Raw genomic sequence first — 27,449 nt, 5'->3', positions numbered from 1 at the left:
CTTAAGAAGGTTTACAGTTTTTTTATTATACAATTAATATCATTTCTTCAAACGTTCTATTGCTATCATCATGAATTTGATAAATGCTTCGGCATGTATATATTATGTGACAATTTTGACAACACCCCTCATTTGTTTTGGTCATTGTTTATAATGACCCACATGTAAAAAAAACCTCTAAAATTGTCATATTCATAGCTTTTTAACAAATCATGCTCGGCTATTGTTGTCGGTAATGTATAATTGCTGTAATTAAGATATTTAATAAATATTTATTAAAAGGAGAATGAATGTGTGATACGAACACTTTTTGCCTTATGAATTGCGAATATCAAACAGCATTATGATTTTATCTTATTATACGTTCATCGGATATTTGTATAACAGATATCAGTATTTAATTATTTTTATTTATTTAGCCGTACACATTTTCCTTAAGACTTAAAACTTATCACGTTTAATAAAAACCGGAGAAAACTACCAAATAGCCACAGCTTGTCATAAACATATTTTGCTATTATATGTCATTAACAGATATGATGTTATGTTAATGTCATCGGAATCTCATTCATAACAATTCATGTTTACACTAGCTTGAGAAAGGTAATGGTTTGGCCGAAGGTTATGGGGATACTTATACAGAAATACCATATCTGGTAGAAGTATCATTAATGAAACACCCTATCAAGAAAATAGCTATATTCAGCCAGGGGTTTATGATCAAATGAGATAATACCCTTCAGGGGTTTTGTAAATGCTACAACAAGATATCGCAGATCAACAGAGCTCGAGGATACGTTTAGTATACTACACATATAGGTGCTTATACATTGTAGAGCACGGACACTTTGTATAAATGTACATTAATCGCGAGAACTCTCAGATCTGTACGTCATGTCTTTTAGTTGTTGGGATATACAAGTACCCGGCAACGTCTACTTTGTGTAATATTTCTATTTGTATCCATCTGATTAGTTAAGCCTTTTCAACTGATTTGTATAGTTCGTTCTTATGTTGTAATGTTACACCACTGTCCCAGGTTATGGGGAGTGTTATGATTCCGCTAACATGTTAAACCCCGCCACATTCTGTATGTATGTGCCTGTCCCAAGTCAGAAGCCTGTAATTCAGTGGTTGTCGTTTGTTGATGTGTTACATAGTTGTTTTTCGTTCATTTTTTGTACATAAATTAGGCCGGTAGGTTTCTCGTTTGAATTGTTTAACATTTGTCATTTCGTGGCCTTTTATAGCTGACTATGCGGTATGGGCTTTGCTCATTGTTGAAGGCCGTAAGGTGACCTATAGTTATTAATTTCTGTGTCATTTGGTGTCTTGTGGAGAGTTGTCTCAATGGCAATTAAACCACATCTCTTTTTTTTTTTTATATATATGATGAACTAATATAAGCAGAATTTACACAGCAGACTTTCCCGCACAGGCTGAAAGTAACAGCCTGTCACATCTAGAGGGCTAACTGTCAGGTTGTATATAATTTGTACATATACAGTAACTTTATTCCGCGATTAAACAACTGAATCTTTATTCGTGCCGTTTGGAATTAAAAATATCTCGGAGTCCTATATAAATTTCCATACGTGACTTGAAACCTGCATTCTTTTTTGTTTGCATACAGTAAACATCTATTATCGGTACTTTTATGAAAATGTATCTAATTAGAACAATTTTAAAAATATATCTAACTTGTTGGAAGCCTAAATAAAGATTAGAACCGTGTGGGTACAATAAATTTACCTATTTAAGAATAAAGAGACAAAGAATGAAATCATTATAGAAATTCCGATGATTTCTTGTAAAGCAGACGTTCGTTTTACCAGAAATTGGTTAAGCTATAGAATTATTAAGAAATAGAATTTTCGAATACGATAATCAACTTGAGACTAACGTCGCTCGTTGATTATCGTTTACGAATCCACTAATTCTAATAAATTCTCTAATGCGGAATTCATTTTTATTTGAGTTAAAGGTCCACGATATTTTGCTCGGTTATTAAATATACTTATAACAGCCTTTGAACTTGAACGCTGATACCATATGAAAAAGCTGTAACAGAAGATAACAGAGGACTGCAGTAGGAAAGTATTACGAAACCGGCACACGTAGAGCTATGAATGTTCATATGTTTTTAAAATATTTCAGTATTAATACCAATAAAAACAATATTCAAAGATCTATTACAGTGTTGAATAGGTAACTTTTAGAATAAGTTTATTTGAAGAATCTATAAGTTTACCCGGATCGTTTCCAAATTTCCGAGCTCGGGAATAATGTCTGCTTTAAAATGATGATGTGCTATCCCGTTTCAAGTAAGTATGGTACAATCAAACTCCAAAACTCAATCTTGATATCCAGGGAAAAATTTAGTAAGGTTTTAAGTAATTTGTGGTAACAAAATCCCTGACTGAATACTTCCCAGCAACATTTAGATTTCGATCATTGACATAGGCATAGCAAAAGCTGTTATGATACATAAACACCGTAAGACAGTGCCAAAGGAATATCATAGGCCAAAAGAGGAAAATTGACAATAGGGAACTAACAATTATCCCTTTGTGTAGATGTTCCCGTGTAAAAGTGAAATAGCTAAATCTAGGAAAGGACAGCTATTACTGTTTATATTTGATTTATTTTAAATTAAGTTCCTTTTGGTCAATTTCGTAAGTATATTTAGGAAATTAGCCGCTTCAATCATCTCATCATACCTCCAGTAATTATATCTAGCATATTTACCTTTCTCATGAGAAAAAAAGGCTTTAAGAGAGTTGCAGCAATTCCCTGCATTCCGATTTACCAAACGGCTATTTAATCAAGAGTGTGTGGAAGTTTAGTGTAAAGAGTTGAAAAGTCAAAACGTTCAACAAAATCAAAAGGACCATCAAAAGCACGTAATCTATCTGAATCATTCAAAGAATTTTTTAAAACCAAAAAAATGTTAATTGAACTATGTTCCTATATTCTATTACAAAAGTTTATGATAAGTTATTTGTAGTAATAAAGGAACTAGTTTAAATCACTGAAAGATTATTTGTAGAACACTTACCATAGACCGAGATGAAAGATATTTTACTGTTTTTGGTGAGTTTAGGTAACCAATACATAGGAGGGATCTTCACATCTTCAAAAGAGGCCTTACACTGTGACGTGGTTATGATATGTTTGTTTACTATATGACTCTCTGTGGAGCGCACCTACTTGAATGTAGAAGAATTACAAATTCGTTTTTACGATCGTCCGTGTAATATTTAAGGCTTACCACCACTAAAGAGGTTTTTTAAAGTAAAGGATAAAAATTATTTAAAAGCAGGAGGAAAACATTGTTGTTGTGAACATATCTTTTAGCGAGCGTAAACAGGTAACAGAAAAGGCGCTTGGTTTTGTCCTATCACCACGCAAAGATTGGATACCGTAAAATTAATTAGCTTACAAATCATTTTGATATGACCCTTAAAGCTTACCTGTATGATTTGTTGTCTTACTCGTACTCGGACTCCGAATCCGACATTTGTTATAGAAGACCGTTAAGCACATACATCAGCACAACACACATTTCCGTCATATTATCGCGAGTATTCTTTAATTACTAGCGAGTACCATAAGCTCCATTACTGTGCTTATTCAGTAACCTTTGTGGTATCACAATAGCAATGGCTAAAACAGTTTACCAAATTGCAGTTTGAATTCGTCTCCCTCAAACTGATCAGCTGGTAAAATATTTTAACAAATTGCTCAAGTGAAAGGTTGTTAGTATGAAGTGAGTGCTGTGAAATAAAAAGTTATACTTATCATCCAGCTCCTGATTGTTGATATCTCTGACAGGAGATTCAAACAAATTAATAGCTTACTATAATATGAGTCACTGATTTAGAAGGTCTAACTTTGACATGAAAACTTCTATCATAAATAGATTTTATAAATAAATAGTTAAAATCATTGTTTTGTAGGTCAATATTTTATAGCTTTGTTTACTAGGAGGATGTTAATGTGTAATTATGATTTTGATATTTTTTTCTATATGAATTACTAATCTGATGGCATTAAAGGGAAACAATTTTTATTGAGTTATTGTATACTAAAAATTTAATCAATGGTACCAGGCTTATGATTTTGCCTACAAAAGATTCATCGATGCGACTTGAAAAAAACAAAAATGAAATTCCAAATCATTACGAAGATGAAGAGCATTGAGGAATCAAAATTACGAAAGGTTTTACCAAAAACTGCTTATAAGTTATCTAATCCTAGGTGGTAGAAAATCATTAGTACTTTGTACAATTCAAAGTTTTGCAAAACAGTTAATCTATAATTGTACCATATATCAATAAAATGCATGTCAATATATATAAGAATTGCTGACTACTGAGTTGGTGATACCTTCTTAATTGTCAAAGGAATTTGTATGATTTATAGAACTTTTAATGTGTTCCATAATATATTTTAACAGTTTGGTTTTTTTTTTAAATTTATTCATCTTAAAAAATAAATTTCAGTGTTCTTTTTAGAATAGAGGATAATATTTCAATAATAATGGCAGTAATATTAAATGTACAAACAAATTTCTTATAAAATGAAGGAAGTTGGTATTTGTTAGACAGAAAAAAAATTTGCTGATTTCACGGGGATGTAAATAATTTCCCTTTAATAGTAGTAGATTAGTTGCTTTAGAAAAAAATAACCCAAATTACAATTACGCACTAACTTGCTGTTGGAAAACAGAGCTATAAATTATAGACTTATACAATGTTTTGAACTATTTATTCATAAAATCTTTTAATGATAGAAGTTTTCATGTCAAAGTTAGACCTTCTAAAACATTGACTCATTTTATAGTAAGTCATTGTTTTGTTTTATAGTTTTGACAAAGACATCAACAATCAGGAGCTGGATGGTAAGTATAACTTTTTATTTCACAGCACTCACTTCAAACTAACAATCTTTCACTTAAGCAATTAATTAAAATATTATACCAGTTGATCAGTTTGTTGGAGAAGAATTCAAACTGCAATTTTGTAAGCTGTTTTAGTCATTGGTATTGTGATACCACAAAGGTTACTGGATGAGCACAGTAACTCAATCTACTAATTCCGATGTTGACATTCTACAATGGCAGTTATTTGTGGACTTGTACGAAGTAGCCGTATATACAAACTCGTCACTGATTATCGTTAAAATATTGATTTACTTAAACTCATTGTAACATATGAAGATTTCCAAATCGTAAATGGCTTTGCGCTTACAAATTCAAATTACGATATTTATGAATTTTTAATGAACTTAATCCGTTCACAAAATAGTTGGTCAATCCCATCATTTTGGTCATGTTTCTTTCCATTAAGCAAGCAATTGGCAGTTCATTCAGATTTCCCTTAATCCCTGTCTCCTTGGATATGAGGATTGACATTAGGAAAACCGTCAAGGTTGTAAACATTAATTACTTAGTGTCAGACCAAACATTGCAATATTAACTTTAATAGAGAAAGACATACGCATATTGATACATTACCTTACCTTGGCCCTATCATGCTTCAATATTCTCTCCCAGATAATCTAACTTGCTAACATGTTGCAGTGTTAACTGCAGCACACTGATATTTAACTGAACTGGCTTCTACTTACGTGTATCCAAGTTGCCGACAAGCAACAGTGGCATCTATGTGGTCAAAGTTATAATGACAAACTGTTCCCCATGTTCCGTTGTAAAATATCTCAAGTCTGCTTGAATTAAGACGTACATCGCCTATGAATATATATAAAACGTATTAAAACGTATTAACATATATATATCAAGATATAACATACAATATATCAATAACTAAAATCTTGTATATAATGTCATCTCATAATGGAGCAAATTACAATTGAACACTTTAAACATTTTGAAAGAAATTGCTGTAAAATACATATTCAATATATTAACAGAAATTGCACGTAAAATAACATTCAATGAACTATTCAACATATACTATTACTTCCAAAAATAAATTAGCATTTCTAATGTTTTTATATATGAAATGTATAATTCTGACCGCTCGTATATGACATATTGACACAAACACCTTACAATAAATCCATAAACCATCTGTTTAAAATTAGATATATTCCATTTATAGAAACTTTACCTGGTAGCTTTTAAAGGCATATTATCTGTGTCAGACGAGCATAACTTTATATAAATTATGGTAATACGCTGTTTAAGTACTTTTTTCTGTCAATCGATTTTTTACTTTCGAACAGCAGTATTCTGTTGCTTTTATTAAGCCTGCATAACAGACTGAGAGGAAATTGTGTATAAATGATGTTGAACGACATGTTTAAGATCAATTGACATCCTTTACAATCGATCACCGGATAAACTAGATTTGGATAAACCCTGCCTACATCTTTTGAATGGTGTTGCAACTCAGCTTGTAGTAATACACTTTATGTAAGGAATCGAATAATTATTACATATAGCGTCAATGTAATAAATTTTATATGTCATAAACACGCAATGTGTATTCAGCATGTCATCATATGTAATAATCATTAGGTAAAGCGTTATAAACAATGTGAAGGCTATAGCACATTAATGGCGGTGCACAAAGCAACATACCGCAAATACTAACAAAAAACTTTTACACCAACCATTTACATATCTGTTATGGACAATCATTTAGGGAGACTGTGAAGCGACTCGTTATTTTCGTTCAAAATTGTACATAAGGAACCCTTCAGCCCTTGGATGGTGTAAACGTCCCAAAAAAAAACGTGTATGTTGTAACGGTATATGGCATATGGTGCCATGGTAGAAGCTGTATGGTTCTATGGTGTATGGTGTAATGGTGTATGAGGAATGGTGTGATTGTGTAACTGGCTATTTTGGGGCACTTTTTAAATTGCTGTTCGGTGTGATCCAAGGCTCCTTGTTAAAGGCCTATTTTTGTTAACTTTAGATACATTGTGACTTGGAAGGAGAGTTGTCGCATTGCACACTCATACCACCCAGTAAGGTATATGGTGCAAAGGTGTAACGTGTATGGTGTAATAGCACAGGGTGTATGGTTGATTGTTGATTGTTGGTGTTGTAACGCCACTTTTGGGCTATTTCGTGGCGGTCAGTTTTTATGGGTGGAGAAAGCCGGAGTGCCCGGAGAAAACCACCGACCTTCGATAGGAAAACTGACAATCCTAAACAATTAAGATTGGAGTCGAGTGCACCCGCACGAGCGGGGTTCGAACTCACAACCTCAGTGTTGACTGGCTAGTGATTACAGTAGTAGAACTACTTAGACCACTAGGCCACATAGGCCCCCAGGGTGTATGGTGTATGGTGAATGGTGTAATGGTGTTAGTTGCATGTTTACACCATCAAAGGACTATCATACTGAAATGATGTACTTATTAGTATGTGATATATTCAAATTTGTAATAAAACATTCTATGAATTAAAAATTCGATTTTTCAATTTGTATTGTATTAAGAATATGGATGATTCGTTTTTCTCTTATATTTGATGTGTTTCCCTCAGTTTTATTTTGTAACCCGGATTTGTTTTCTCTCAATCGATTTATAACTTTCGAACAGCGGTATACTACTGTTGCCTTTATTTATTATCACGTATAAAATTTATAAAAAATATAAACTTGTATATGCCAATCAATTTTCCTTCAGAACAATACTGTAAGTTCTTAGAATGAAGTATTTGAAATAAAACATGGGCAATATCAACATTTAGTTGATTCTGTTAAGAAGAAAAAGAACATTTGCATATGATCGAACACATGATATATTCTTAGAAATCGAAATTATCATTTTGTGTCTAATTATCTTCAAAAATTGTAAAACCGACTTAGAAGAAGTGTTTCTCTTAATTGTAAATATGAGGCAATGTAAGTGCAATGTATATCCATGAAAGAAGTTTCTCAATAGGTAGACAACTATATACAGAATATGACATATGAACGCGAATACGAGCTGGTGCATTTCCATCGCATTGTCACATACACTGGTCGGCATATACTTTGAGGTTTGTTACTTTTATGCACCTTCTGAACAGTATCTGGACCAAGTTTTTTGCTATGGTAGTTTATCAAAAAGGTGTATTTTCACATCAACGTTAAGAATAGTATTGATGGTCATCATGCAATCAAATTGATAAATTACATTCCAATTAATGGTATCCACCCTGTACATGGTTCTCAGAGTACAGACATGTGTGTTTCGAATTTATACCACTAAGGTTACAGTTTTTGTTTTTGTTTAGTTAGAGTGGTTTACCATGACGGTGTGGTCAACTCATTCTTACTTTAGTACACTTTCTTCCAATAAATTGAACTTTTAAAATGTTATGCCAATTTATGATGCTATATTGGATTGCTAAATTCATTCAATATTGACAAATTACAAAGACAGCAGGCAATGGTTTCTTATCGACAAATATTTTTGTTATATAGATATAGGAAGATGTGGTATGAGTGCCAATGAGATAACTTTCCATCCCAGTCACAATTTATAAAAGTAAACCATTTTAGGTCAAGGTACGATCTTCGTCACGGAGCCTAGGCTCACACCGAACATCAAGCTATAAAGGGCCCCAAAAATCACAAGTGTAAAACCATTCAAACAGGAAAACCAACGGTCTAATCTATATACAAAACGAGAAACGAGAAACGCTTATGAACCACATAAACAGACGACAACTACTGAACATCAGATTCCTGACTTAGGACAGGTGCAAACAATTGCAGCCGGTTTAAACGTTTTAATGTTACCAAACCTTCACCTTTATCTGAAACAATAGTGTAACATAACAACAAAGAAAGACACACTATAATATATCAGTTGAAATGACTTAATTCAATCAAAAGACATATTAACACAAGTGAACATACAATGAACGAAGAAATTTGATCTATGATACAATGTAAATACAATAAAATAAGGGATGAATTATTACAGTAACAGTATTATATTGCTGTGAAATGTGAAACAATTTCAGAAAATACAAAAAAAAACTTTCACAAAAATCTGCCATTTTTTTACAAAATAAAAATTTAAATAAAAAACATGTAGACAACAGGACCATAGGTTGTTTTTTTGTCGTTTAAAAAAAAACAGAATAGAAGACCAGCTCATATTGTAAATAGTTATCAAAGGTACCAGGATTATAATTTAGTACGCCAGACGCGCGTTTCGTCTACATAAGACTCATCAGTGACGCTCATATCAAAATATTTATAAAGCCAAACAATTACAAAGTTGAAGAGCATTGAGGATCCAAAATTCCAAAAAGTTGTGCCAAATACGGCTAAGGAAATCTATGCCTGGAATAAGAAAATATGTGCAATTTCAGTGAACCATGAAATCCCTTACAAAAATCGAAATTTGGCAAACATGTATTTAAAATACTTAATCCCTGGGATGTGTTTTAGTTGTTATTAGTCTCTGATGCATTAATTGTTTTTGACTTTTAACTAGGTGTCAGTAACTACAAGTACTCTCAAATCGTACTTTCTTGTTAATTTGACCTGTTGATACTAATCATAATGATTTTTTGTTAATTTATGTTTACTATTCAGGGTTACATCTCGTCTTTATACAAGCTTTGATAAGTGTTTGGTATTTCTATAAATTTTCACTTTTTCGTATTATGAACAAACAAATATTTCCATTCTTCATTTTTTTAAACTGTATCTCTTACAACAAAATAATTTTCATTAATCCTGTGTATATCAAAGTATATTGTGGTTTTTTGTTCAAGGTTATTGTTCTTTTTTCAAATGTGTAACATCTCATAGCGGTATACTACTGTTTCCTTTATCTATTCACCCCTTTTATTTATTGATTTTGTATTTACGTTGTATCATAGATAAATTTTTTTCATTCAGTGTATGTTCATTTGTGTCAAAATATCTTATGATTGAGTTAAGCCATTTCAATTGATATTGTATAGTGTGTCTTTCTATGTTATGATGTTACAATATTGTTTCAGATAAGGGTGAAGGTTGTCACCTATTTAAACATTTTCACCCGCTGCATTTGTTTGCACATGTCCTAAGTCAGAAATCTAATGTTCAGTAGTTGTCGTTTGTTGACGTGGTTCATAAGTGTTTCTCGGTTCTCTTTTTTATATAGATTAGACCGTTGATTTTCCCGTTTGAATGGTTTTACATTAGTCACTTTTATGGCCCCTATAGCTTGGTGTTCCATGTGAGCCAAAGCTCCGTGTTGAAGACCGTACTTTTTTCTATTATGGTTTATCTTTTACACATTGTGACTTGGATGGAGAGTTATCACATTGGTTCTCATACCAGATCTCCTTATTTCTTATTAATGATTTATTTAGGTGTACATGACTTTTTTGCAGACGAATAAATGATGTATTCGAAAACAACATGTCGCAATCATTTGTAGTTTAGAACGAAATTACTTCATACAAAGGAATTTGACGATCTTAAATAAAAAGATTATGTGTATATGATGATCATGGGAATGTCATATTATGAGGATTAAAGTATCTCAATATTTAGTATTATTGTTTTCTCATATCTTACCAAAAATATTACCCGTGCTTGAATATCATCATTTATATTTCTTTGTTCATTATGATATTTTTTTAGTTTATTTTGAATCATAGTTGAATAAAATGTATATTAACATTAAAATCGCAAGCTCCTCCTAGATTTAAAGATGAAGAATATACTGAAGAAAACATTTTATTTATATGTACATATTGGAATTAAGTAGGACACACAATTCTCCTTTACAAATCGGAATTCCAATATATACCAGTAGAATTAAGGATGTTTAGATTCTTACTACAAGGATGATAAAGTATTGAAAAAGGCTTATTCTTATCATTTAATTGGCGAATGTTATTCTCTTCAAGTACAAATTAGGTAATACTAATAGACAAAAAAAGTTGTTCCAGAAGAATAAAAAATCATACGAGCTATTAATTATTGTAATATCCTTGATGCTAATAGAACGTTCGTACAATAAAGATTCATGCTAGTACAAATCTGCATATTCCAATATGTAATTTAGTAATTGGATTTATGAGTTGTACGAGATTTTAACAAGGGAACGTAAGATACCAGAGGGATAGTCAAACTCATAGATTGAAAATAAAATGACAACGCCATGGCTAAAAATAAAAAGACAAATAGACAAATAGTAGTACAGAAGACACAACATAGAAAACTAAAGACTAAGCAACACGAACCCCACCAAACAACAAGTATCATTTGAATTGAAATTTTAAGATTCTGGATCTTACTGAATTCCAATTTTTTATTGAAACATTTAATTCTATGTGATTGGTTTAAAGTTTACGTAAGTTTTTCCCCGCATGTTGCCTGGGGATCAGTCATTCAAATGTGAAAGCTTCTACACTGTTAATGTAATGAAATGATAATTACAAAAGAAGTCACATTTACCATTTTAAAAATTCGTATTTGTAGTCTTAAAACTATGTGTAAAAAATATTACAGGTAAAGTGCATGCATATCAAATTTTAGATTGCCGTATTCAGTTTTTAAATTCAACTTCTACACAAATGTTTTAACGATATTGACTTGATATTAAGCAGGTGATATTCTTTTATACATTTTTAAATATTTTCCTGATTTTAACTCTAAAGAAAGGCAATAGTAGTATACCGGTGTTCAAAATAAATCGATTGAGAAAAACAAATCCGGGTAACAAACCAATACAGTTGGAAACATCAGCGCACATAGAAACTAACTATTTGATAATAACTGCTATATTCCTCACTTGCATTTTGGTATAGGATATTTTAAGAAAAAAATAATGGGTTCAACCTGGTTAAATGGCATACCAAACCTTCCGCTTTATGGCAATGTTAAAAAAAGTAACTCTAAAACACTACGTGATAGAAATACAACACAAACAAACGTAATATTATTCATAACAGAGTAACGCACAAACAAATAATATAATAGTCGACACAACATGCAAACCGCAGAACAACAAACATTTTCCAAACCAATTGTTCAGAGAACAATTGAAAGTCTTTCCACATCAAAGAAATTTTGATAAGAAGATAGTTTCTTCATACTGATAAATAATGGTTTAATGATTTTTTTGAGTGATATAAGGGAGATAATATGCTACTTCCGGTGAAATGAATGTCACTTCTGGTCTCATATGATAGCTTCTTTCACACTGATTCCAAAAATATACAGTTTCTATATACTTTTGTATGTAGAATGGGAGATAATTGGCCACTTCCGGTTTATTGGAAGTCATTTTTAGTCTTCAGTAATCAGTTTATGTATCTATATGACAAAATATATGGATTCTGAGTACTTTTATATGAAAAAATTGCAAAAAAGGCTACTTCCGGTTTTCTCAAGGTCACTTCCGGTAGTCATTTTCAAGGTCATTTGTCACCTTACAGTTTGTACAAGGTCAAATGCCTTTATAATGAACTTAGTTGAAGTTATAAACAAATAACCTCATATCAAGACATTTCAGGGGCACCAACTCCTATACGATGCCATTAAATTGTATAAGACTAAACGTAGCATATCTTCATTACAATTAAGCAGACATTTTGCACTTGTTCTTTTATATGTATCTTTTAAAGTGTCGGAGAAAATGCAAAAACAAGCAAGTCTCAATTGAGAACTTGACCTTGACCTTTGACCTTGACCTCATTTTCTAAGTTAGGACCTACGGGACTCAAATAAAAACATTCCAGGGTTATACGGTTAACTGTTTATGAGTTAAAAAAACATACCGACAAATTTATTTTGTAAAGGTAGATAGCTCCTATAAAATTTCATCGAATTGCTTCAATCCAAATGAACCAAAAATTACTGAGGATATAACGGACAATTTGTAACAAGAATTTTGTCGCTATCTTTTTTTGTTACGAAGGAGATGCACACAAATGATAAACATTGAATAGAGAGATAACTCGTACATAGAAATGGTTCGCCTTAGCAGGGTGAAATTTAAAAGCGCATAAATTATACGATACCATATGAGAAATATCTAAGCGACAAATTGCGAAACAAATATTTATCTCAAGAACAAAATTTGCCGGAAGAAAAAAATAATAATAATAATTAAAAACCAATTATTCAGAGAATAATTGAAGGTCTTTCCACCAGTTAAAATCTATTTTGATATTAAAATATAAAAAATCAGTCTAAAATGTCAGTTCATATGGCTTTATGATGTATAGATATGAATTTAAAGCAAAGGTCAAAATCTAGAACGTCAAGTTAACCTATGACCTTGACCCCAATTTCAAGGTCACAACAAACTGAGGATTTCAAATCAAAAGACCCTAGTCTCTAATATGTATAATTAATAAGTTATATCACTTTAAATATAATTTAAGATATCATAGGGGCTAAAACTCCCATTCATTGTTTACGCATCCTTTCAACTAAAATTATTTAGTTACCACATGTCGCAACTAACAATTTATACAAAATAATTTGTCGATATCTTATAAGGTTAATGAAAATGAGTGAAAATAAGACAAATTCAAAAATTAGAATATGACCTTGACCTTTGACCTTGACCTAATTTTCATTTTTTTGGACCAAGGACCTCAAATCAAAAAATCCTAGGTCTCTATCACTTATGGTGTTCCAGTTTAAAATACATTTCAAAATTTCAAATACAAAAATGGAAATAACTCTCATATGGAGCGTTCATATTGCTTCGGTCGAAATTGGACTAATCATGCGAGAGATATAACGAGCAATTTTATAAAATAAATTTGTTGTAATCTTTTACGATTGCGAAGGAGTTGTGGACACAAGGAAAACAGTGTTTGGGGAGATAACTTCTACAAAGAAAAGTATTCGGTTACGCAGGGTAAATTTCAAAAGCGCATAAATTGTTCGATATCATATACCAAATATCTAAGCGACATATTGCGAAACAAATGTTTATCGCAAGAACAAAATTTGGCGGAAGAAAAAAAAATAATCAGAAGAAAAACAATAGGTCTTTCCACAGAAAAGTGAAAAGACCTAATAATCAGAAGAAATACAATAAGTCTTTCCACGGAAAAGTGGAAAGACTTAATGATGGTATGGAAAGTCATTTTTATAATTATTTAGACTACAAACATAAGAAATATCATATTGTTATTAAGAATTTATAGAGGTTTAAACTGTGTTACATGTGTTAGGCAATATTTGCAAAGTATTCATTTCTTACGTATTCAAGCAAATTAATGACCCGCTTCAACAAGGCATATATCTGTTAACGTTTCATATATACTGAGAATTCATTTATTTTCGTGAGTACAAATGTTCGTGGAGGAATAAAAATTGCATGTAAGTGGATATTAGATTTCGTGGTTTTGCTGAAGTCGGCACACAACATAATTTGCTTGACCTTCGTTTTATTATTTCAAATAAATGAGAATTGTCAGAATTGTTTTGGACTTTATAGAACATCACCCAGATTCTTACCTTATTAAAGGAGATTATTTTATTTCCCAATACATCATGATATTACATAGCATGTTCGTAACTTACATAAACTACATTAGCAGAGCTTTTAAGAAAATATACTGAAATAATGAATAATGAGTTTTGCACTATTTGTTATGAACTATTTGGTTGTTAATTGTTAAAGTGTTTTCCGTTTTCCAACTTTCTATGGATAGTTTATGTTGTTTAAGACTTTACATGTAACATTTTGTCCAACGATTTTCGCATGCTACTTGCTTGGACACTTGCTACGTGATATGACTTCTTTGAAATCGCATGACTGGCTAAAAGCGCATAGCAGGATTTACATACGTTATCAACGAATATATATGGTGATAATGCTGTATTGCATGTTTTTTTCCCAATAAAATTATCTACTCTACGTTAACTTTAGCATAACTTTTCAGCTGAAGTCGGAATGACTTGATATTACTTATAAGCGTGCAAGTTTACTCGTTCAGCCTTCAGAGGCAATACTGATAGCTTCAACTTCAATATTTGATTTACTTAGTCATTCATGATGATATAAAACAAAAAAGACATTACAAACCTTGTCCTTCAGAACAACGAATTCCAACAACATTTCCATGGCTGCAAGTGTCTGTATCCCAATCAGAATGGGAACAATCCATTAATTTACTTTCGTTTCCATCGCATGCCAATATATTCAGCCATATTTTTGATGTGCCAGTCGCAATTGTATTTTCTAGAACACTTCCATTTCTAGTAAAAAAGAAATCAGTACTATGTGCTTCCTAATTACTTAATTATAGCATGTATAGATTTAATTATTCTTAATAACGTTACATATTCATTTAACTAATATTTATATGAAACATAGTACTATCAATTCGCAAATAAAATAATGCCTGAAGCATCTTCTTTGGAACGTAGTTTTTTCAACAGGGAAATAGTACAGATTCGGCAAAATCGCATTTATACATTAATGTATCTATATTACAACATATGAAAAATTAAAAAAAGACTTAGAACTACTGTGTTATCACCTGTAACCAAGTTGCATACAAGCAACCTCAGCCTCGATTTGGTTAAAGTTGCTGCTACAAACTGTGCCCCATTCATTGTTGTGCAATATCTCTAGTTTATCAGAAGAATTTCGTAAGTCACCTAAAAACAAAATTATCATCATATAGAAATTATTAAGAACAATCGGTCGTATTAAGCATTTGATTCAAAGAAGCTGGTAATAAATTAATGAGCTTTCCAAAAGCACAAACATTCCAAAGATATCCTCTTTTTATTATTCCTAAAATAATGTGCATTGCTAAAAACCGTCTAAAAATTAGTTCAAATGCTTTAAGAATTGTGAAGATGTCAGTAATTTTGCATGACTTAATCATGTTAGTACCCGATACATGTCCATTGTTTTGTCAAAAACAGTCCATACTTATGTAGCAGAAGTATTATACTTTCCAATAAATAGCTAAATGTCTCCATTTTAACAATTTTATAAAAATGCTATATTTTTGTGCCAAAAGAAGGTCTTACTGGCCCTACTCCTTTGATTTACTATTCAAAGCAGGAAATTATCAAAAGAGTTTTTTTACGGCATTTTGTACATCCCTCATCCACATTTGGTGTTTGAACAAACCATTTATAATCAACCTGCATCCAACATACTCACTGTAAGTTAAACTGAAGAACGAAACATAATCATTGATCATCATTTATAGTCTTAACGAGATTGATTTTTTTTGCTTGAACCTGTACTGTGAAAGGCAGAAAAGCAATTTAGTTTAGATGACAAATGATAATATGTTTATCGCTATTTTACCTTTGACGACGCAGTTAATTTCATTGACAACGGTAACATGCGTCCATAGCTTCTACTGATAATTTTTCATATCATTCGACTCCGCTGACAAAGGAAATTGTCCGATCTAAGGATAATTTCGTAAAATAACGATACTTTCATTTATTCTCATAATACCCAACTATGTCTGTCTGGAATGTTTATCCAATTGTAAATATAACGGAACAATAAGCAACTATCATACAAATTGGAGCTTTTTCTAGCTGTAAATCCAAGTTTTTTAAGTATGACAGTAGTTTTCTATTCGTGCCGTTTATTTATAAAGTCTCACGTTTGATTTTGTCAGTTTTTATGGACTACCTCTTTCTGCATTTACCCTGGAGTTCCGACATATTTGTTAATCCTTTGTTTTTAAACTGTCATGTCTGAGGAACTAATAAACAATAGAAGATGGGATGGACATAAAGATGTACTGAAAACAGATAATTCTCGTTTGGGTTGTTTACTGTGTGTTTGACTACTGCGGAAAGTGGCTTTTTATACTCCCAAAAAAGTTGAAGTAAGGGTGCAAAAAGTAGGATAATTAACCAAATAAATGTTGGTGAAATAGATCTGGAATATATTTAAATGTTTTACCATATGTTGTATACAATTAATATACCTCTTTGAAAATGTTAATATTGTGTGTCTCGGTTGTGATCTCATTATTTAAAAGTATTTGCAAAATGATTGCAAAATGAATATGTTGGATAATTTGAAATGAGACTTGATCAAAAGAAAGAAAACATGTTTCTTGTCGTATTTGAGACTTTGACTTGTCAATGGTCAAAATATTATTTTGATATGACTGAAATCTCTCATCAGTGAGAATCCAAGCTAGGCTAGTCTGAAGTGTAATATATCAGGTTTTTTTTTTAATTTGATAGATGAATGATGATAGTGGACGAACTTAAAACAGCAAAAATGCGATAACAATGCAAGCAAAATATACAGATACATATTAGTACTGTGATTAAAAAAGAGAATATTTTCGGAATTACCAAACAGTTTTATGCAAATTGTTTGTTCTTAGCTATGGTTAACGTCTAGGTAATAGAGTAAACTAAGAATGATCATGTTGTATTTTTAATGTCTAGACATGACGATAATTAGAATTAAGGTAGTCACTTGCTTGATGGATTTAAAAAGTATAAACCCTGTAAATACATTGATATAGGGATAGTACACTTGTTACATTTCTCTCTATATTAGTAACAATCCCTAAATAAACTCTGTTTCGAACATATAATATAACAAATATGAAACATTTCAAGGATCTGTTCACATTTTTTACTACAGGCTCAGCCATAAAATTCTACAATTTCTTTGGCATTTGGAATGTGCAAACGGAAAAAAAACAATTATTAAATACAGGTTTATGATCATGACGGTACGTTGTAGATTTACTAATTTCTAGAATTAACCTGGTCTTGTTTTGTAGTACTACAAACGGAAGTCTTAGTTTGATCGGAACATTTAAACATTTTAAAAGTACAACTTTGAATGAAAATAATCCAAATTAAAAGAGGGAGCATGTAGCATTGTGTTCACGTGAAATGTTTTAGATTGATCATATTGTTTTGAGTTCAGTGCAGTTTCATGTTTTTCATTTTTTCATGACCCGTTAAGGGCATACGATATAATTTCTAGCCCACTTGATTTTTTTACGATAATTGAAAACTAGCTTTTTCTTAACCTAAGCAATTCAAATATGTAACAGAAAAATACCTTACGTACGCATGCTACTTAAAGAGATAAAAGAGGTTGAAATATTACACCTTTACTCAAATTTCTGATTTTATTTTACAATTCTATCCTTTGGATAGACACCCCTTTTTTGTTTTATTTCAACAACCTAACACTAACGGATTTATGTAGAAACATTATGCAAATTTTCTTACATAAGAATGCTCTAAACAGTTCAATAATTCTTCGAAAATGAATAAATGTGAAAAATTTCTATCTCTTTTATCTCTTTAAGTAGCACGTAAGGTATATTTTTGTTACATATTTGAATTGCTTAGGTGAATTATGTATTGTCGAAATGCGCATCTGGTGCAGGAAAATTGGTACCGTTAATGTTATTCTTAACAAGGTTTAAGGCATTTTTTGCGGTTTGCTTATCAAATGTAAATTTTCATCGTTGACCTTTTCATTAAAATTGGTAAATAATCTTCAGACGTAATCAAACCTAAAGTCATTTTGAAGAAAATGGGTCTATGTTCTCGTTTTCAAGTTAAATCAGTTTAGATTATAAACACACAGTCGAACAATACATGTCATAGTTTGGCGTCGCGCAAATAATACTTTACGTTAGCAACGTCACAACCTCCCCTGTAACTTAATCATTTTTCACTTAAGGCTTTTTTGTTTGGTAAATGTTTATGTATTTATCTTTCAGATATATATATGAAAAACTTTTTGCTATAAAGTGGAGAATCATTTTATTATATAAAAGATGGATATGTTAATTTCTACAATTAAACTTTAGCTAAATAATTCACTAAATTTGTACCTTCACTAGCGTTATTGCATTTAATCTTTACATTTTCTCCCCGGAAACAATTTTCTACACCCCATCCTGCATGAGTGCAATGGGACAGTTTTTTTTCCGCTCCACTACAATCCACGTCGTCGAGCCATATTTTCCCCTTGTAAGATTTTAATTTGACTCCTATGAAGATACCATTGCTACAATAATAATAGATAGGTTGATTTCGATATAAAAATGTAGAATTGTGGATTCATCCTTTAATTGTTGTAAATTACAAACACTGAATGACATAACTTGTATATATATAGAAAAATCAATTGACAAAGTATCCATTTTTTTTCTTATTAAAAATGACTGACTCATACTCTGAAGATATTTTGTGATTCATATAGGTTCTAAAACTAGTTTGAATGTAAAAAAAAGTCTTTTAAACATTTACATTTTAGTGATGGGAGTGGATAAGTATAACGTGAAACTAAATTCGGTTGTATATTCTGTTTCCCTTATGAATTTTAAATATATTAACCTTCTGTGTCCCATTTTATCGATCACATAATAAAATGCCATACTCTTTTATTTTTTGAGATTATGTGTAACCGTGCCATATGGCTCAACGTCACAGTGAAATGAAATTCATAGATCTTGATATAAACGTTAATGATCACTCTTCCGTTAGATTTAAAAGACAAATACTCAGAACCAAGATGTGAAACTTACAAGTGTTATTCGACTTTTATTTTGAATAACGAAACAGGACTTGATATTAAATTTAACTGACTTGATCAATTTGATCTTTTTATTAATATGCAATTTATGTTATTATCTTCAAACAGTCTTCTTGGTACATTTTTAAAAAAGGTCTTAAATTATTAATTTTATTCATATCAACATTTCATGCAGATAGTTAGTTGTCAGACAAAGGACAAAAACCTATTTTATCGGTCGTCCCACTGTCTATATCACTCTGTTCAGCTCTTAATCTTATTTCGTATCATGTTTTTGTGACGTCAAATATGTTAAACCCGGCCTTAATAACTTTGACCCGGATATATCACCGACGTCATAATGTTTGAACCGACGTTAATAATTTTGACCCGAACTTATCAAGTCATCTTTTGTGTGCTGGTGAAACAAAGAAAACACTTCTGAAACACGCAAATATAGCCCGATAAATCGATTATCAGATTATCTGCATATTGATATTGTAAAATATCAGCTGCTTGACATTATATGAAGGCTTTTTGATCTCGCTCGCTACGCTCACTCGACAAAAAGCTTCATATTATGTCTCGCAGCTGATATTTTACGATATCAACATGCAGATAACCTGATAATCGGTACTTATCAATCAATACACAGCGGCCCTGATAACAAGTAGATGAAGTATTGAACAGAACTAATCTAAAATGAACTTTAGAACATGTCTCGTTTAATCGGAGTTGTCCGGTTTTGAACAGAACTATATTCTAGTTTTGCTTTCAGGAGCAGACATTTAGATTTAACTTTTACATCAGTCGTCAAAACAGGTTAACAGTCACGTACTAATTATGATATCTATGTTAACTTGGCTTTAGTCATATTACCGATCGGAGCAGTCAGTATCCCAGTCACAAATTAATATCGACAACTCAAGGGGGAGTGGGTGGCTAAAGACACCAGAGGGACAGTCTGATTCGGTTGGTGCTGACATAAATTACCATTGATATAGTCATATTTATAAATTAACTGTTTACAAAACTGCGAACTTTTGAAATACTTGGGCTTTTCTACCTCAGGAATAGATAACCTTAGCTGTATTTGGCAAAACTTTTAGGAATTTTGGTCCTCATTGCTCTTCAACTTCGTACTTTATTTGCCCTTTTTTACTATTTTGGATTCGAGCGTTACTGGTGAGTCTCTTGTAGACGAAACGCGCGTCTTTCGTAAATACAAATTTAAATCCTCGTATCTAGAGAAGTTTGTTCACATTCGGGAAAAGGAAAGGTGATTGTAGTTACGACATACGGAACATATCCGATATCATCTGTGAAACGGTTATTCCATAACGGTCGACCAACTCGTAACCAACTCGTGATGATGTCCGTTAAACTTACGAAGGGATGACCTTAACTTCATCATTTGGAAATCTTGGTTTTATAGCTTTCTTGACAGCAGCAACCCGCTATCAAGGAAATCATGATAGGAAATACAGATTTTCAATTTCTAGATGTATTCATGATATGAGGCAGACTTAACTTTATCTGTTTCGTTCTTTATCTCTAGTTCGATGGGATAGATGCGTTCAACATAGTCACACAATTTTGAATTATTAAGTGAAAGAACATCATATATAGAGCGGAAAGTAAAGTTAAATGATATCATTTTCTTCTTATCTTTCTTCCAAAGAAGTTCCTGTATGCAGTAAGCATCATTCTTATTATCGCATCGTAGTTAAATTATCACGTTCTGATTTGTTTAACGCCATTACGTGGTGACCCCCTCTGGATCCGTAGGTGGTTAGTAAATGTCATAGGGCGCTAATGACGTCACGTCTATTGTTAATGGTGGCGTCATACCATAATGTTTTTATGTTAAATTGTTTATTTTTCTACAAAATTCAACAGAAAAAGTCCTGCGTGCGATAAATTCGTAATACGGTTAACTACTGACCTTAGAAGGTGAATATTTTTTAAATCCATATGAGATTCGACCTACGGCCTCAACTCCTATGGATCCGTAGGGGTTCAGTAGTGAACCATATAACTTATTATATTAAGTAGTGAAGTCAAATTGATGTATATGGAATACGTTGATTATATATAGATTCTACCACTAGTTCGAGTGTGATACGATATCTACCTCCTCGAGACAGTTAAATTTGCAAATTAAAACGCCTCGCTCGTCGAGCGTTTTAAATATTGTTGCTGCACTCGTATGAAGCAGAATTTATTCAAAATCTTCTAAAAGCGTAAAAGAAAAGGCACCTTGGAAAAGTCTTTAACTTCACTTTCAAATGTATTGATGATGTCCTATTACTAATATATATAACTATATAACTCATATTTCAGTCAATATACGTAATTGCATCTCATATATCCTAGTGAACTTGAAATTAAGGAAACTATAGATACTTGAAGAACTGCGACTGTCTCTAAACTAACTAATGACATTTTTATAAAGTCTTAGATTGTGGGTTAACATCTAAGTCGTTTGTCTTCTAAGTACCGAATGTGACCTAATCCATAATATGACTGGTTTGCCGACTGCTAATTCAAATTGCTATACCGTGTGTTTAGTTATTTAAAATAGCCTTTCTATACCGTCATGATCATGATAATTGTTTGGACTTGTAAAGAGAAAATGATTGTATGCATTTCAAGATAATATATTCGCTACAAAAATTCGTCACTGTTTGTAATGTTCTGTGCTCTAGTTAATAGAAGATGTTCGTTGTTATTCTGCGGTTTATATGTTGAAGCGACTATTGTGTTGTTTGTTTGTGATGTATGTTCTTGCGTTTGTATGTGCTGTTTTGTTTCTGTCACGTAGGGATGTTATTTAAGCTATATTTTTTAACATTGCCATATAATCGGGAGGTTTGGCTAGCCATTAAATCAGGTTCAATCCACCATTTTTTAAATGTCCTGTACCAAGTCAGGAATATGGCAGATGTTATTAAATACTTCGTTTCTGTGTATGTTGCATTGGCGTTTGATTTTGTTGAACTTCAGTGTTTCTGTTGTTATGTTGTTTTTCTCTTTTAGTTGAAGTGTTCCCTCGGATTTAGTCGTAACCCAGATTTGTTTTCTCCCAATCGATTTATGACTTTTGAACACAGCGGTATACTACTGTCACCTTATTTCATGACCGCATCAATCTGTGCAGTATGATAACTGTCTGTCTCTTACAATTTTCGACACGTATTTTAAGTTTTTAAAAATCATAAATGTTTTGTTAAAAGCTTATATAAGCAAATTAGAAAGACAATATGTTAAAATAAATGCTTAATTTCTGTTTCAATAACTGCCTGGTTAAAATACAGGTGACCTAAATTTGCTTCATTTTCACGTCATCATTAATATATTTTACAGTAAAAAAAATATGAATACAAAAATTCATAATAATAAAAAAAAATAGTACTTTTTGGCAAGTTCGTCCTATGTGTCCATTCCTTTCACAAAATTTGGACTAATATACTTTATGACCAGAAATAATACTCAAAAAGGGAGGAAATAGTTTTTTTAGTTTTTAAGGTGTTTTTTTTCTGTATTCACATTACGTGGTTTATAAATCAATTAAAAATTACCAACCTCAGGTTTTTTATTTGAGTTGACGTTGTTTGTGAGAAATCAGTAGGCCCGAGAACATAGTTATGTCGAAATGCATTTCTTTCAGACAATAAATTCAAATTAAAAAAATCACACCTGCTCTATTTAAAAAACAATTACAATGTAGTGTACGACTATTGGGACAAATAATATCAAAATTGAAGAATTTTCTACCAGCTCTAACTCAAAATATTGACAATTCTGTGTTGAGGTGGTCAAGTTCAGTGTGACTGCTTCAGACGTACTAATTTTTTATTTTTTCTAAATGGACCAAATCACAATCTATTCAAAATTCAATCTCCGCACTTGCTTCTCGTTATATATATGTCGCGCGTTAAAAGATCTTCCGTGCGCGACATATAAACAACGAGGAGCAAGTGCGGAGATTGAATTTTAATTAGATTGACCAAATCACTACTTAACATAAAGATTCAGCCCCCAAACATGAAATTTTATCCCTTTACTTAATATTTTATGCATTAAATATCAAGAAATAAATTGAGAAAGTGTATAAGTTAAATACTGTTCACACCAATGCTATATTCGTACAAACCAAAGGACGATAACTGTGTTTTTGGACCAATAATGTTGTTTAACCGATTAACAAGGCAGTCGTTGTCCTAGCGTCTTATTTTGAAATATCTTTTGAGTTAATATATGTATCAGATATGATAGAAAGAGAGCAGAGCTATGCTATTAACTATATATACAAATACTATGGATTCATCATTATTCGTTGGATACTAAGTTCGTTGGTTTTATTGGGTACAGGTGAACCACGAATTGAAATGTTCAACGAATTACAAAATTACATAGGCTAGGTATTCAAATATCATATCCACGAAATCAAATATCCACGAACATGCAAGTTTTTCTCAATCCTCGAAAATAAATACCCACGAAAATAAATGAATCCACAATTTGGATCATTGGATGGTAAACATAAGGACTTGTTACAATCTATTAAATATTTACAATGCATATCGACTGACGATCTAATGATAACACTTACTTGTATCCAAGTTGTCTACAACCTACTTGCGCATAAATATCGTCAAAGCTGTCATCGCAAACTGTGCCCCATACTCCGTTGTAAAATATCTTAAGCATTCCATCATCTAATTCTAAATCACCTGAAGAAATAATAATTGACGGTTATGCAGTTGTAAACCTAAATTCTACTGGCTGCCTTGCCATCGGCTAAATAACCATGTTCGCCGTACAAAACCCAATCAAATTGTCCCAATAGAAGAAACCTTCTTAAAAAACATATGCCTGTAGCCAATCAGATATCGCGTTGTAATATGTTGACCTTCAACTCATGTGCTCAACCTATTGACCTGAAATCATGTGTGCTATAAAAAGAACAAAGTAAGGTACACGCTGTCTTGTGATAACATTCGTGTATTGCCCTACATAAGGCAAAGTGACCTGTTAACTGGTCCGCTTGTGGACAATTCCACTGGTTGACATCTATACATGCATGACGCAATCAAAGGCTTTATCAATCTAGAGAAATTCAAATAAAATATATTTATTATACACCTCTGTATATACATTATATTATACAAACTTAAAAGTAATAAAAGATTTTAAAAAGTAAATGTGTCAAAGCGACACGAATGACCCCGTCTCAACGTGTTTAAAAATCTGCAATTTCAAAAACACATGTGGACACAAACATGATGGTGGTCTCACATATAAAAAATCAGCTCAAAATCTGGCGGCGTATAGAAAAATGTTCATATAACTGTGATTTCAACAATTTTTAAAGTAGTAAACCCTTAAATTTGGCAAAAATTAGGGGAGCGGAGCAGAGCGAAACTTAAACTTGATCTGTAACTCGTCATGGTTAGCTCACAGACCAAATATCAGCCCAATATCTGAAAGCATTTAGAAAAAAAAGGTCCATATAACTGTGATTATCAACAATTTATCAACGTCCGAAGCCAAAAATTACAGCAAATATTAGCCGAGCGGAATGAAACTTAAACTTGATCTGTAACTCATCATGAGTAACTCACATACTAAACATCAGCCCAGTATCTGAAAGCATTTGGAAAAATATCCGTATAACTGTGATTTTCAACAAATAATTAAAATGTGAAAAATTAGCCGAGCGGTACAAGACTTACACTTGATCTGTAACTCATCTTGGTTAACTCACATGCCAAAAATCATCCCAATATCTGAAAGCATTCCGAAAAAAAGTCCGTATTAATGTGATTTTCAAAAAATTATCAAAGTCCAAAGCCCACAATTTCGGCAAAAATTAGCGGAGCGGAACAAAACTTCAACTTGTAACTCATCATGGTGAACTTACATACCAAAAATCAGCCCAATATCTGAAGGCGTTTAGAAAAAAACTCCGTATAATTGTTTGTTGCAGAATGACGGAATGAATGAATTACGGAATTTCGGAATTTCGGACAAGGCTAAAACTATATGGCACCGACACCTTCGTTGCGGAGCGATAAAAAAATGTTTTTCGTCCAGAAAACCCTTAAAAATATAAATAAGAAAACAAAATATAAGATGGAATGAAATAAAGTGAAATGCTCCCGATCACATTTAACCAAACGGTATATAAAACTATGTTCTAAAACTATCAGATCTGTTCTTCTTCTAAAAGCAAAGTCTTTCTTTTTTATATAAACAATGGCTACGGAACAGTTGTTGAAAATTAAAAAAATCATGTTAGTTGGGTCAAGGCATGAAAACTTATAATTTGTTCTAAAACTATCAGATCTGTTCTTCTTCTAAAAATGAAATCATTCTTTTTTATAAACAATAGTTACGGAACAGTTGTTGACAACTGGTGGACAAAGTGTAGTACGGTTTATGTTTACGGCAGTTTCAGTAAAATCGTTAGTTTAAACAGTATTTATTAATGAAAAATAACAAGATATATATTACAATGTTACATAAAGTTCAAATATGGGATTCGGAAACAAGTTTGGAAAAACTTTTATAAATCCGTCTCCCTAAAAAATCGTTAAACAGTTCATTTAGATTAACACCTTTCAATGATTCATTAAATGAATGTGTGCTGTTTCCTTGGCGGGTTGTACTTAAATGTTTTGGCTTAAACGTATTGCATGGCAAAGGTCCACTAAATGGCAACGCCGGCGCTTTGTATTCTTTAGCAGATGTACACAGAGTCTTTTGTCGAACGTTATAAGTAACGAAACTACGTTCTGTACTGATAAGTGTGGTGCTGGCTGTTGTAATATTCGGTAGAGGAAGACATGTAGAAGAGGGGCCAATTGCTAAAGTTTTAGGAGGCACTGTACAACTTGAGCTTGGTAAAGCACGAATATTTGACTTATGTTACGGCCATGATCTGTGCATTGCAATATGAGTTTTTTGCTAGAACAGTAGCCCCGGTAACGGATAGAATGGTTAGTGTAAATTTCAGACAAGATGCATTTCTTGCTCGGGTATGACATGAAATTGCCAAGCGTTTTTTTCGCCCACAGGAAGGTTATAATACCATAAAGAGTCCTCTTCCCAAAACTGATCTTATGGTCTCTGCCATAGTTTGTCACACTCTGGATTAAATTTATTTACATACTTTTCAAAGGAGGACAATATTCAGCACCGGAATTTTCTCGCATTATCCCAGAAATTTTTTCTTTGTCACTGCTGCGATGGTTTTTTGTCAATTCATCTAAAGTTTAAACAATATATTTTAGCCCCGTCTCCGGATCTTTTTTTTTTACAGAAAACGTGGATTTTGTCATTTGTGGCATATTTTCCATTCCCCGTCGACAAAAATACAGGCGAATATCGAACTGAACTTTATTTTGAAGTGCAAATGGAGTATTTGGTGATAAATATATTGAGGTATACATTTTCCTTCTGTCAGCTTCTTCAATAAACGGATAATGATCGACGTCTCCTAATTTCATGCGTTTAAGTTCTGCCATTGTCGCTTTGAAATTGTCTCTGGAAGCGCTAAAACTTTCATCATTTACAATGTCAATTTTTTATTGTACGGTGGAGCTTTTACATATCTATTCAGTGAGTATCTCAATCACTGCAGTAAACTTGTTTCATAACGATTTCCATCAGTTTTACGCACATCCATATAAAAACTCTTCATCTAGTTTTAAGGTGTCATAATGTTCAAATCCAGGATCCATTTTCTTTACTTTTAAATACTCCCTGAAAATAGTGGCTGCTGCTATATTCTGTTATATTTGTCAGCACTCATTTTCAAACGTTTTTGTTCGAATTTCTTCATCACTTGTATCGAAAAATCGTCCTTTACCAGACTCCATCTTTAGTATGGGCATAAAATCACATGAACTATGCACTAAATGGAAAATCAATAGATCAACAGGTTACACGATTAG

General features: G+C 32.1%; 1 long non-coding RNA gene across 1 annotated transcript; it reads right to left on the bottom strand.

Moving 5' to 3' along the window:
* Window positions 1-5,694: 5,694 nt before the first annotated feature.
* LOC143074425 (uncharacterized) lies at window positions 5,695-15,607 on the bottom strand. Its single transcript, XR_012977852.1, has 3 exons — window positions 15,485-15,607; window positions 15,028-15,200; window positions 5,695-5,752 (listed from the first exon to the last, which is right to left on the bottom strand). It is a non-coding gene; the product is annotated as an uncharacterized LOC143074425 (long non-coding RNA).
* Between the last annotated feature and the right edge of the window lie 11,842 nt (window positions 15,608-27,449).

Source organism: Mytilus galloprovincialis, chromosome 5, assembly GCF_965363235.1.
Source record: "Mytilus galloprovincialis chromosome 5, xbMytGall1.hap1.1, whole genome shotgun sequence".
NCBI lineage: Eukaryota > Metazoa > Mollusca > Bivalvia > Mytilida > Mytilidae > Mytilus > Mytilus galloprovincialis.
This window is presented reverse-complemented; position numbering and strand designations above follow the sequence as displayed.